Source organism: Macadamia integrifolia, chromosome 11 (genome assembly GCF_013358625.1).
Source record: "Macadamia integrifolia cultivar HAES 741 chromosome 11, SCU_Mint_v3, whole genome shotgun sequence".
Lineage (NCBI taxonomy): Eukaryota > Viridiplantae > Streptophyta > Magnoliopsida > Proteales > Proteaceae > Macadamia > Macadamia integrifolia.
In genome coordinates this window covers 6,698,351-6,712,847 of record NC_056567.1, presented here as the reverse complement: position 1 = coordinate 6,712,847, position 14,497 = coordinate 6,698,351, and the positions used below count along the sequence as shown (strand labels likewise).

Here is a 14,497-nt window from a genome sequence, read left to right as displayed (position 1 = left end):
AAATAAATTCAGATATGCCTTGAGTGACAAAAACAATAAAACTCAAAGTTCTTCAGACAATATTGTGTTAGGCAGATAACCACCTCATGGATCGAAAGTGTAAGATATAACAACACTATGCTGATTTAAATGCAGAATACATCCACAAAAAAATAAAATTAAAAAATTAAAAAATTAAAAAAATAAAAAAATAAAAAAATAAAAAATAAAAAATAAAAGAAGAAGAAGAAGAAGAAGTGGTGAACATATTATTAGCATCCGTGCAATAAACAAACTTCCAAAGGGTATGGCAACGCAAAACTTGATAAGATAGTGCCTTCACCCATGTATTTCTATCTCCTTCAAACCAATTAGTAGAAAACCAAAAGATCTTTGTTCTCTGATAGCTAGTTAAACACCCTGGATCCATCATGTAATGTTTGAATCAGCCCATCATTGTAATATTCACCTTCCATTGACAAAGTTTGACCCTCACTTCCTCCACATCAATGATGGAACTTGTTTGGAGTGTTCCGTTGACTATTACACCTTACATGATCATCAGTAGATGCAAATAATACATGGTTCCCAATCCTGGTAATGAGAAAGAACCACATCATCAATATTACCACTAAACTGAACTGAATATGAATAATAGCTTTCACCAACATAACAAAGTACAAATCGATACAACTATATGTCATGTTTGTGTCTTGATCCTCCCAAGATGACCTCAAAGGATAACAACATAAGGGACACAGACATAGTGGGCGTGAAATGACAAGTCCATAGGTATGTCTTGTATATACCAATACTAAAATAAAAGAAGGGACAGTTTTCTGTCTAGGAGAGACTCCCGCGCCAAAGATATAGGGGCGTTGTGCCCCTCCTAATCCCCTAGTACCTGGGCGCAGGGGATGCTCCTGCAAAAGAAAACACTTGCCCCATAAAAGAAATTACAATAATAAGAAACCAGTACAAAAATATCCCCACAATATAATGTAAAGCTTTATTTCTTAACATTCCCCTTAAGCTAGAGCATATAGATACCCTACACTCCAGGCTTTATATAACCAGAACATAAATGATCAACAGGACTAGACGGAATAAATATATCAGAAGTAGAGACCAGCGGCCAGTAACCACACCCAGATGTGTAGCAAACAAAAGAACAGGAGGAAGAAGAAATTTCAATTCCGCACTAGATTAAACATAAACAGATCAACAGTTTCAAAGCTGTCCAAAACCCCTTGTGTCGAGGCGCAATATCATCTATTCATCTTGTTCAAAAGGCACATCCCATGGCACAACTTCACTGCCTGACGAGCCTTCTCCAACTACCTCCCTACCCAGGATTTCCTCATTCAACCGCATATGGCCCCCCTCATGTTGTGATGCAGATTAATAACCAAAATAGGCTTGTTTTATTAGGAATAATCCTAAGTTGGGTTGTATATATGCCTTCAGTCCATGTGGTTTGGAGTGTATTGGGCCACTTTTATGGGTCTAAAAGAGGAGCTCTAAGATTGAGTACGGGATTACTAGTTAGTTTCCTTTTTTCATTAGTTTCCTTTTTAGTTGGGTTTTGATGAGGTTAATTAGTTTCTAACTTCAGTCATTAGTTAGTTTCTAGTTTCAGTCTTTGTATTTTCCTAGTTCCCATTTTTTATTTTAGTAACTAGAGGGCTTGCTTTTATTTAGTTTCCTACTTCAGTTTTGGAAACTAAAGTGAATTTCTATTATTTGTAAACCTCCATCATTATTATAAACAAAGGAGAGGACTCCCATTAAGCCCCACGTTTATGAATGAAAAAATCTATGTTGTTGTTTGCTCTTATGAGTGTGCTTTGTGTATGATTAAAGTGATGGACAGGTGTTTGATCCAGTGACTCTTTGTGGCGTGAAGTCCAAGAGGTCTCTTCAAGCTTTCTTTTCTTCTTTTTTACTTTCAAGGTTAGAAGTTTCTTTTGCAAGGTTTTATAGACCACGTACAGATCTTATCCTATTTCTATGTTCTGGTTGTTAGAAACTCAGATTCTCTCCCACCGACCCTTTACTGATCTGGACTTCTAGCCACCTGATGGCTTCACTGTCTGGGTCGATTGTTCCCCTTGCTGAGAGGATGGTTCGATCCAAATTTTAGGGTGATCAAACCTGCAATTTGACAAATACAAGAAATCTCCCTAATCTGGTCGATCTCTATATCAACCCTATTCGGAATAGAAATTCATTCAACTATGATTATTTGAGCATGATATTGGGCACTATTTAACCTTGTTTCAGTCCCAAATTTTAGTGATTTAAAGTCTCTGTTTTCTGGTTCCCTCTAGTTGCAGAATTTCTAAACTATAGAGATCGATAGGGCTGATCCTTGCTGATTGATCTCAGTCTGATTTGTATTTTGTTCTAGACCTACCTGGTGAATGTTTGGTTGTTCTTTGACTAAAATTCCTTGCAGTTTGAGACTTGATTAGACCCCTATCCTTGTCTACATTATGTTGCCATTGCTGGAATGCCATTGAAGACATTGATAACCTTTCCTTCTCTTGTCCTTTCTCCTCCACCATCTGAAATAGCGTACTTCTTTCTTGTTGGCCCTCCCACAGGAGAATTCTCCCCTTCTCTCGTGAATGGATTTGGATAGAAATGACTATCAAAGGCCCTTCTATTTGTGACACCATCAAGAAGCTTCCTTTTGGAACCGCGATATCTCATATTTGGATGTAGCACAATCTCCGTACATAGACTTTTCAACTCTTGATCTTTGATAAGATTTGGAAAGCCATCTACTTTGATGTTAGCTCCAAGTCAGGTAGCCTTCACCACCAACCAGTTAGAAAATCTACCAGAAACAGGCTTATTGTTTATTCTTGGGGCTTCTCTCCCCCCTTGATGTTTCCCCTTTTCTTTGAACCTTTGGCTATTTTCTGGTTGTGCCTCCCTTGAGGCTTTGCCCCTTTTGGCTCCCCCCATCCTCTACTTGTATATTGTTCCTATTTTGTTCTTCTTTGGTAATGAATTCATTTATTCACCCCTCCCCCAAAAAAACAAATAAATAAATAAACTGATAAAAACAACTTAGCTCTTATCAAAGATACTATAGTTGCCATTAGCAGCAACAGAGAGAAATCTTCATTAAACAAAAAATCAGCCTTATCCCAATTAAATGGGATTTGGCTAACTTGGAACCTATTTCTCCAATCAATTTTATTCAAAGCCAAGCAAAATTCCAAACCTAAGCTATACATGTCTTTCCTCACCAATTCTTCTATGGTTATTTTAGGCCTACCTCTAGCTCTTCTATCTCCTTCGATTTGCAATAGATCACTTCTCCATACTAGAGCATTAAAAGGCAATAACGAACAATATAAGCGACAGATAACCTCAGCCTCATGTCAGAAAATAGCAAGAGTAAAAAATAAAAAAATAACAAAACTCATTACTGCAGGACAGAAAACATCAACAACTACAAGTCATAAAATTGAAACAGTAAAAGATGAACTTATAGCTGTCGGGCAGAAAATTCAAAAAGTTTCAATAAAAATAATTGATAGATAGAAACCTTTGATAAGAAAAAATCCAACGAGGAAGAAATAACACTAGAGGAAAACAAAGCGATCTCCTTCTAATGTAGACAATCTATAGTCTGAAAAATATAGCAACAAAAAGAAGAAGAACCAGGCCCCTCAATAGGCCATAGTTCTTCAACTAAACCTCTTTGGTTCAAGCCAGGCCAGACCAAGCCAACCTTATTCTGGATGTTATTGGTTAACAAAAAAATCCAGTTTAATGGAGTCCATATTGTAGTATCACTACATAATTACTTTGGTTTCTATTTTTGTAATATAGTAGTTCCTTTGTTTCTATTTATTAGTTACTTGTTGTACAAGGACCCACTACTAACTGTGTGGACCTTTCTTTTAGTAGTTCCCATTTTAATTAGTTTCATTTGAAGGGAGTGGTGGGAGCATTGTGCACTAGATTGCTCTTCCTTATAATGTAAGGGCCATAGACCCCCCAAAACGATTTTAATTGAAGTTTAATGGAATTGGCTATTGTGCCTTTGTTGTCTTGTTGCTTGTTGTGAGAAACAGTATTGAGGTAAGAGATGCCTTTAGGGTTAGTGAGATACTGACCAAAGCCATAGATGAGAGGGCTTAGTTTAGGGGTTTCAATCCTAAGCCCGCACCAGCAGGCCCGACCCAGCCTGACTCGCTTAAGGCCCGACTTGAACCGACCCATTTAATCAACGTGTCAGGGTTAAGCCCTGCCCATTTATTAAACGGGTGTTTACGGTGCAGAGTAGTAGCCCATCGGGCACCCGACTAACCCGACTCACTTAAGAAGCCCATTAGAACCGACTCATTTAGCCTGACCGACCCGACCCAACCCCCTTTAAAAAAATGCCTAAATAGTAAATACCTATTCTACCACTAATACTACAAAATATGAGTAAGGAATAGGAAGGACTAAATGGTAAATTCCTATAGGAACAAACCGTAAAGGCCTAATTGCCTAAAGAACTGCTGGAGCTCTAGAAGTCACAAGGAGCCGCTTCCCTCTTCCCTCTAGTCGCCACATGCAACTGGTAGTGGCTTCCCTCTGGTAGCCGCTGGTCGCCGGTGCCCTCTTCCCTCTAGTCACCGCTGCTAGCTGTTGCCCTCTTCCCTCTAGTCTTCTTCCTCCTTAGCCTCAAGATCAAAGATTCGATGATGTGGTTGCTCTCATCTTCCTCAAATTTTCAGACTCTAGTTTCCTTCGTAAGAGGAAAGGTATTTCCTTTTTTTTTTTCTTTTTTTTTTTACTATCTTAGACTCTCTCTGGTTCTGATAAAATCAAAGAAGCCATTGTTTGATTGAAGGGAAAGACAGCTACCCAAAGTAGGCATTTTCTTTCATTGTATTATGTATACCAGTGAATCAAAAATCCAATTATAGGTTTGTAATGTTCTTGGATCATTCAATTGTTAAAAATAGTGTAATTCTTGTAACTTAGATTACATTTTAAAAACATGATTCCCTTGGATATGGTTCCAAAATTGTAAATGTTATTCTTCATTAGTTTTAAATTCAATAGTTTAATCCACTTAGAAAATGATTTTAGGGTGACACATTTAGAGCCCGTTTAAAATTAAATAGGCCCACAGCCCATTTAAGGCCGTTTAAGCCCGATTAAAGCCCAACATCGATCGGCCCGATTACAAACCATACCACCCCCCCAAACCCAAGCCCGTTTAAGTAAACAGGCGTTCACGATGCAAGGATTTCACACCACCAGGCCAGGTTAGGCCCGACCGAGACCGGCTCAACCCGACCGATTGACACCCCTAGCTTGGTTATATCCACGTCTTCTTCTCTTGTTTCTATTTCAAGTTCTCAGCAACTTTAGGCATATTGAGGTTGTCCACTTGTAGCTATGACCATAGTTTGTTGTGCTTTTGTGGAAGGAACTTACCATCTACTGGTTGTATTTTCCTTCTGAATTCGTATGTTCTTTATCTCTTGATTGGAACATCAGATCCTTGTGATCTTTTGAGGTGTTGACCTACATTCCAGGGCCTTCTTTCAATCTAAATTAAGGCTTTAACCATTCTTAGTAACAGTAAGCTTTTTTTTTTTAAGAAACTACTTTCTATTTTCTAGACTAGCCCATATCCTTATATCCAGCCCTCAGTTGGCTGAGATATTTGGACATCCATCTCCATTGACAAGGTCTGACATCCTTGGTATTGATCGGCTCAATAGATTTTTAGTTTTTGGATATTGCTACATCTGTTTCCAAACTTTTTATTTTATTCCACCTCAGCCATTGATCCAACCCTTGGATCATTGATGCAGATGGCTTGTTTAGAAGAATTAATGAGGGCCAAAAATGACCAGCCAATTGATCCCAGTAGTCCAGCCTTGTAGAAGCAGTTATAGAAGCCAAATATCCCTCTACCGATTTCAGTTTGGGTGTTGTATTGTCTTATTCATGCGACTTAATCAGCAAGCAAGAGGAAATCCTAGGAAAGATTCTAAAAGATTTAAAATCCTTTACCAATCTCAGCATTGGGTTGTTATTTTGTCTTATTGTGAAGCTTGATCAGCAAGGATACAGCTAGAGGAAGAAAATTAGAAGGTCAATACAAGCATGATTTTATTCCCTTAGCAAGAAACTAGTTTTCAAATAGGAAAGATTTTAAATAGGATCAGTTTCTATTTTCCCTACTAGTTTCCTTTTTGCAATAGTTTTCTTATATTATTTCTTTCCATTAAGAGTAGTTGTTGCCTTTTGGCTCAGATTTTGACAAATGAAAATTGAATAGTTTCTTTTATGGTTGAGAGGGTTGATGATTCAGATTAATTACCAAAATAAGCTTATATTATTAGGAATAAGCCTAGGGTTGGGTTTCATACATGTTGGGCCTTTGATCCCATGTGTTTTGAGTGTAATAGACCACTTGTATGGGTCTAAAATGGGGGGTCTAAGATTGAGTACGGGATTACTAGTTAGTTTCCCTTTTCCATTAGTTTCCTTTTTAGTTGGGTTTGATTTGAGTTATATTTGTTTCCTTAGGAGTCAAGTTATTAATTGAGTCAAGTCGTTAGTAGTTAGCTTCCTTTTTCAACTAGTTTCTAATTTCAGTTTTTAGTAACTATTGTATTAGGAGAATATTTGGTTTCCTTTTTGAGGAACCTTCTATTTTGTAATTCTCTCCCCCATTAACATTATAAATAAAGAAGAGGATGCTCCTAAAATCCTATAATGATTTTGATAAAAAATAATGGTTTTTGCTATTGTCTTCTTCATGAAGAGTTGTCTTGTGTTTGATCAAGGCTGAAGGAATTGGTGTTTGATCCAATTGACTCTGTGGCGTGAAGTCCAAGAGGTCTCTTCAACTATTATTTCTTTCTTTTCAAAGTTAATTGCAAGGTTCTTCAAATCAGGTAAGAGATCTGAAACTGTGATTGAATTGTGGTTCTGAAAATCTCTAGATTTCTTCCTACTGTCCCTACTCTATTCTGGAAGATCCAACCAGCCGATGGCCCTCCCCTTTTGATCGATTGTTGGGTTTATTAAGAAGGAGACTCAACCTTAATTTGGGACCAATCAGACTAGGGGATTTTGAGTTATGAAGTTTCTCTCAATTCTGGCCGAATGCTAAGTCTGTCCAGATCTGAATTCTGTTTCTGTTTTGCCTTGCTGAAATCTATTGTCTATTTAATATCCCAGTTCTGCTACTATTTAGTCCTACAACTGGTGATAACTGATTTCTGCAATTCTGAGTTCTGAGTTCACTGTGTTGCTGTTTTGTGGAGTTGATTCTGGTTTTACCTTATCTGTGATGAAGTTAGTTGCTGCCCTTGTTCCTGAATAGACTGATTCACCTAATAGTAATTTGAAATTATCATATGCTATTTAATATTCTATTGTTGAGGTTTTCTTCAAGCTGTTGGGATCGACTGCAAGGTTTTAGAACCTGCTGTCCAGATTTGTTAGTATACTGTTATTAGGTTACTTAGTGGATTTTGGTTGTTTTTTGGTTTATAAGTTCCTGCAGTATTGGGTCTAGTTTGGTTTGTCAAAGCTAGTCCTACATTAGTTGACTGAGGGATGGGATGCCCAAAAATATTTGAGTGAGAGGCCTAAGGAGATGGTGAGTCCACATCATTCTTCTTCTGCCCCTTGTCATCCTTCCATAAGTTTCTGTTTTCCCCTTTTATTTCTTTTATTTTCTGTAGGTTAATTGATCTATTTTGAAGCATATCAGGAGGATCTTTACTAACTACCAAGATCTACTACTGGTGTTGTTCTATTCATATCTTGCGACAGACATTGGAGGAGAATTTCTGGGCAAAACTCAATGACCCATATCTTCCCAACTAGTGGAAATTTTCTGTTGATATTTGGAGGACCAAACCACCTCCCCAAGCCTCCCACCCAATGGAGGTAAAAGAAATATTAGAGTCTTGTGTGCTCTACAAGGAACATCTTACTTTGACCTAAATGAAGGATTCTTCTAAGTGAGTACCCAATAGTATTTTGGCTCATGTTTGAAATTAGTTCAGCCAAGCACCTCAGCTCACCATCAATAAAGACAATATTCCCATGAGCTATCTAACCCCAACCCTTCGTCCCCACCCCAACTCGCACTTAGCCTGGCCCATCTCCACATCGACCCCTCTCCGTTTGCCCACTTGGCCTACCCCCAACCTCACTAACCTCTTCAGATCCAACCTCCTGCGTCTAAATGGGGACCCTCCCATTCCTCTCCACTTTATTCCCTCACCCCTAATCCCATCCCTGTCCCACCTATCTCTCCATCCTCCCATGTTCCCCCTTTAGCCCCTCGTGGTTCCTATTCGTGTCTATTGTTGGTGTGACAATAGCTCCCTTCAATACCCCAAGAAGATGCCTTATGAAGTCTATTCCTTACCCAGTTATGAGAACTTTTTCCCCCAAAGTATGGAAATTTGTAATCATGTTCTCTATTGTGACATCTTGTTATGATTTGGTGGCCTTTTGCTTTGAGGTTCCTCCTCCCCTGGGTTGTATGCTTTCTTTTAGGTTGGGCCTGGCTTCCATGTTGTGGTCACTCTTTTCCTTCTTTTTTTAGCGTGTTGTTTTCGATTGGGGGATGTCCCCTTCATTTTGGTTGGCCCTTGCCTCCCCCTTTGTAAAGGCAAGGACTTGCGTTTTGCTTGTTCCCTCCCCCCCTAAATCTTTGTAATGAATTTTTTTATTGGTCCAAAAAAGTGTTCGATCAGTCAATCTAACTACACTTGTAAACCTGTTACGCTACTAGAATGTGAAGTTTGCTAATTGTAACCTAGCTAATATCATATAGGAAAACATTCACCAAAGTAAATAATATATGGAAGAACCTTGAGCTTCTGCAAAGGCTACAATCAATTAATAATACTTGGACTAGTAAGAACTTTAGGGATTTTGAAGGTTTCTCTTTTCTCTTATACGATTAGAGGGGATTTTTTTTTTTAGGGGGGGGGTGAAGTAACTCCTCTTTCTTTGTCTCTTCTATCCAGTAGAATAAATTTTCATTAAAAGAAAATGGATTTCAAATCTTTTAGTTCCTCTAGTATGTGACGAGTAGGTAGTGCAAAGCTCAACACAATTAATAGTGGTTAAAAGGAAATTAAAACTTCTCTTCTAAGCCATAAGCTTTCAGATCAATTTGAGGATGTTGTACCTCTATATTTTTTCTCAAACCAAGACACCCTCATCTTTGGGAAGACAAACAAAAGCCTAGCTGATAGGGTGAAGAATTTAGAAGCTTCAAATCCTTTCTAGAGAAAGGCACACATAAGGGGTTCAAGAACCTTGGTAGTGGTCTGAGGCAACTTAAAAATACCAAACCAATAGATGTAGCAAGATTGAAGGACAAATCTGATCAATTCTAGGTGATTGGCATAAAAAAGAAACTTGCCCTTCCAGAGTTGGAGCCTCTTGCGTATGAGATCTAAAATATGAGGGTAGAGTCAAATGGCTCAAGCTAGTGATTCCAACGCTAGTTATTTCCATAACCCACAAGAACATGAACTAATGTCAACTCCATTTCCATTCTCCTTGCTAGAGACAACTCCACCTTTTTAGGGGCGGAAGATATCAAGAGAGAAATTGTGGACTAATTTGTGAAAATATTCAGACCTTCTCCCCTCCCCTCTTTTGAAGCTATCCCCAAGCTGTGTTTGGTAGCCAAGAGAAGAAAAGAAAAGAAAAAAGTACACTTTTTGTCTATCTCAGAAAAAGTACTTTTTTCTTTGGGTTAAGAATTTTTCTTTGCACTTGGTATGTCTTCACCCAAGAGAAGATTCTCCTTTTCAAATTCAAAATTCCTCTTGGGAATTGTGAAATTTTCTTTTGCTCCCCCAAAAATTTTCTTGCCAAAAACACAAGAAAACATGAGAAAATATGAAACATAATAAGGCAAAAAATGAATGATTATATAATGATTTCCTATGTGTCTCTCTCTCTTAAAATTCAAAATTTTTTGAATTTTTTTCTTTTCTTTTCTTTTCTTCTCTTGGTAACCAAACATACATTCTTTTTATTTTCTCACCATTTCTTCTTTTTTCTTTTCTTTTCTTTTCTAGATTCCTTTTTCTTTTCTTTTCTTCTGTTGGCTACCAAACATAGCCTAAGCACCTCCCCAACAACTTCCTCCCCCAATCCTTTCATGGATCCCTTCAGGCTCTCTCCTCTAAGGAAGAGATTCTCGCTACCATCCACTCTCTCATAATGCTAGAAGAGCCTTTGGTCGATATGGCTTCAATATAGTTTTCTTCTCCTCAACCTAGAGCATCATCAAAGGCGACCTCATCAAAGCTCTGCTTAGTTTTTTCTACAATCTCAGTCAGATAGAAGGTTAATCACATTTCACTTTATTTCCAAGAAAGAATGTGCTAATAGGCTAAAATTAGTGGTTGACTTAGTGACAACCAGTCTGCATTTATCCTAGATAGAAACACATTTCAAATAAAATCTCAGAGAACCAATTTGGATTTATGCCAAGTAAATCCACGACAGAGGCTAATGGAAAGTTATAGAGCCTACAAGAAAGTTCTGCACATGGCCTTTATTGACCTAGAAAAAGCATATGAGAGAATTCCTAGAGATCTAATATGGGATGTAGTAAAGAAAGAGGTGTCGAGTACGTATTCAAAGATAATTAAGGATATGTATGAGGGTGTGGTGACTAGCATGAGATCTGTAGGAGGTTAAGGCATAGAATTCTCAATTAGGATTGGGCTACATCAAAGATCAACCTTAAGCCCCTATCTATTTGCCCTTATCATGGATGAGGTTCCCTGGTGCATGCACTTTGCTAATGATATGGTTTTAGTGGATGAGACTAAAACAGGGATCAACACTAAGTTGGAATTATGGAGATCTACCTTGGAAACAAGAGGTTTAAAGATTAGTAGATCAAAGATGGAGTATATGAGGTGTAATTTCAGTCACTCTACGATAGATAATGAAATGATGAAAATCGAAGAGACAGAGATTCCATATAGGTGACTATTTTAGATATCTAGAGTCAACTAAAAGTAAAGAAGGTGAACTAGAGGATGAGTGGAGAGGGGCTTCTGGAGTGCTATGTCATTGTATCTATGTACACCACCAATTTTCTCTTTCCCCTAACTTACTTACTCTGCCCCTTTTATCCCAAATCTCTCTACCCCTCATGATTCTCTCCCTACCTCGATCTCTCTTACTACTCACATCATCTATCTACTGTCTAAATGCCAATAGACCTTCCCATTTTCAGAAATTTGTGTACAAGGCAATCACTATAAAAGGGACCAACATGAGAAAACTAAATACATATTTGAATCTTATATTCAGAATACATATGGAGTACATAATAAAATAGAGAACTCCATATTTGCAAGCTTCTACAATGACAAAAACTAAAGAATTGGAATAATCATCGTGAGTGAGTGAGAGAGAGAGAGAGAGAGAGAGCCTACAAAGTAGAAATTATGGCATTCTAAATTGGCATAAGCAAGCATAACTAGATCCATTATGGCATCCCGAGAGCTCATCAAAATATTATAGTAAATTGACATAAGCAAGCATAACTAGATCCATTGAATTCTTTGAGGCATGAAGCGCTATTTAGGAAAACAACATAGCAATTATTAGCTGCCACCACTCATGTTTGTGGAGAAATATAGATCTATATGTGGTATTCCTCATAAAAAGTGTGAATTCAATGCACGAGGCTCCCACCACTATGGGATCTTAGATCATAATGTATACAGCTTTAGGTCGCAATGGAGCAACCTTACCATTGCAATGTGGCCCACCCCCCTCTATAAGGTTATGAAGTATTTTTCATATAGAAACTTATCAGTCATATCTAATATTAGTATCACTATGAGCTCAGTTATCTAAACTCAACGATAAGTCACATCTAATATTTGTATCACTAGGAGCTCAGGTATCAAAATTCAACGACCAAGGTTTAGAAGAACTGTGCAAAGATGAAAACCTTGCATATGCATATATGGTACTTGGGAACTTATGTTAGAAATCACTGCCTCATTAGAATTGTGCCCTGTTAGAAGGGGAAATCTTAAAAAGGCTGATACAGGAAAGGCACACTGTACTGCGGTTATAGAATTTCTTGATTGAACATGGATTTGGGCCTTCATAGATTCTTTTTAATGTACTCTGATTCACTCCATTAAAGGCAGAAGCAAATTAATGCTTCTAATAGAGTTGGAATGGAAATTAGATATAAAACTATTCCCGCCAGTGTTCACATTTCCATCTTGGTGACTCTTAATTAAAAATACATGCATGCAAAAAAATGCATTTAGTAGAACTAGAGTGAGAATATTACCTATACTCAGACCATATTTCAGTTACAGAACTTCGGGCACAAACAATGATGTCACAATCTCAAAATGTTGTTGGCATTCAATCTCCACCCTCTTCCAGACCTGTATTCCTGTACATATGAAAATAAAAAAAAATAGATATGCTTGAAAAAAAGTTTCATGAGCAAAGAAAAACCATAAAGGAAAATGAAAGAGAAAAGATAAAGATCTCATTGTGATTCTAGTGTACAACAAATCTAGGAAACCCAATTGTAAGTGACGCACTTTGCTAGGACAAACTGAGTGTCAAACTGTCAATAATTGTGAGTCTGTGAGACAAATACACATTAACCAATAATTTATTCAGTAAATAAATGATATATGTTAGAATGCATCTCCATGTGAAGATATCCTGCTTTAAATGCATAAAACTGCACAAATATTTCACAGTAAAAGAATGTCAAATCTGATTGTTCCACACAATACAGCACATCAACGCAACTTTTGTGCATGTGAATTAGGAAACCTACATTTAACTTTTTAAGAATTTGAAGCAAAAGTATGAAACATTAAAAAATGACTTATTTTTTAATGTCTACCTTGTGAAATTTGAATAACATATTTCACCTAACCCCTCCGAATAGAAGTTAATGCAATTGTGATTTAGCTCAAGGTCCAGTAGTAAAAGAAACATAGAAGACAGATTGAGATGTATCTACAATAATATATTAAATAAAACTTTCATCCTACCTGCATAAAGGTTGTTCATGATATGTGAAAATGTCATTTTAGCCATCATGAAACTGCAATTAAGGATGGGGAGGCCAGAAATAAGTACACAATGATCGGTAGAGCCAGCATGAATCCAATCCACACAAAATCAACCCAGATAATGGTAAGCTTTCAGAGGGGGAAAAATAAGATGTTAATAGAAAAATAATTTTCTAGAATTGGACTTATTCATCAGTCAAACAGAATAGCACCACAGTTGTCATGGCGTCAAATCGATCCAAGGCGGTCGAGGGGTGGCTAATCGATTTGGCAATGAATCGTCCATTATGGCGTTGCCATGGCGGCCAAATCGCCCATTATCATTTTTTATTTTCCCTATTTTCTAAAGTTATTTAGTATGCTGTTTTTTTATTTCCCCTATTCTCTAAAGTTATTTAGCATGCTACAAACCTACAATATATACCCTATAACATATCAAACCAACATTAAGCAATATCAAATCATCAAAAATCAACATAGCCCTATCAAAATCACCCTATATTTTATAAAAAATCGACCGCCATTTGTGAGTCACATAAATCGTAGCACTGTCATGAACTTCTTTTTCCGCCAGGAAACCAAATCGCCGTCGTGGTGACGCCTAGGCCATTCAGCAACTATTCAAGCAAGCAAAGTACACAATTAGAAACAAAACCTACTCTAGAAAAATTGTATACACCCCATTTAGACTAAAGACCACATGCCAAATCCCTTCAAAAGCCTCAGATGGGGGGGGGGGGAAGGCATAGATACAAGGGACTGCAACTTGCCGACTCTCACCACACTATGTATCAAACTTCAATCCAATAAAAACAGCAAATTGTGTAAAATACTAGTGACTGATTTGGCTATGAAGTCCTAAATAATAATGGGCCCAATAACACTTCTGGTAACAAGTTTGAACCATGTACAAACTGAAAGCAAACTAATAGAAGAGGGTGGATCTCCTCTTCGTTTTAAACTCTGCAGTTAAAACCCCAAACCAAAGACAATAACGAGAGACGGAGAGAGAGAATTGTACCGCAAAGGTCAGATCTCCTCATTTGTTAGTTTAGCTTTTGCTGCTCTCTGTCAAGCTTCACCTCGCGTCTTCTCAACGGATTTGGTTGTGAAGTCCTAAATAGCAATGGGCCCAATAACACTTCTGCTAACAGTTTGAACCATGTACAACTGAAAGCAAACTAATAGAAGAATAAGAGAAATAGAAGAGGGAAGATCTCCTCCGCATTTTAAACTCTACAACCAAAACCCCAAACCAAAGACAATAACGAGAGAGGGAGAGAGAGAATTGTACCGCAAAGGTCGGATCTCCTCAGTTAGTTTACCTTTTGCTGCTCTCTGTCAAGCTTCACCTCGCGTCTTCTCAACGGATTTGGCTGTGAAGTCCTAAATAGCAACGGGCCCAACAACACTTCTGCTAA

The 14,497-nt window shown here is 37.7% G+C and overlaps 1 long non-coding RNA gene across 1 annotated transcript; it reads right to left on the bottom strand.

The window, feature by feature from the left end:
• Positions 1–522: 522 nt before the first annotated feature.
• On the bottom strand, positions 523–13,248 carry LOC122092832. Its single transcript, XR_006144324.1, has 3 exons — positions 13,056–13,248; positions 12,329–12,428; positions 523–573 (listed from the first exon to the last, which is right to left on the bottom strand). It is a non-coding gene; the product is annotated as an uncharacterized LOC122092832 (long non-coding RNA).
• Between the last annotated feature and the right edge of the window lie 1,249 nt (positions 13,249–14,497).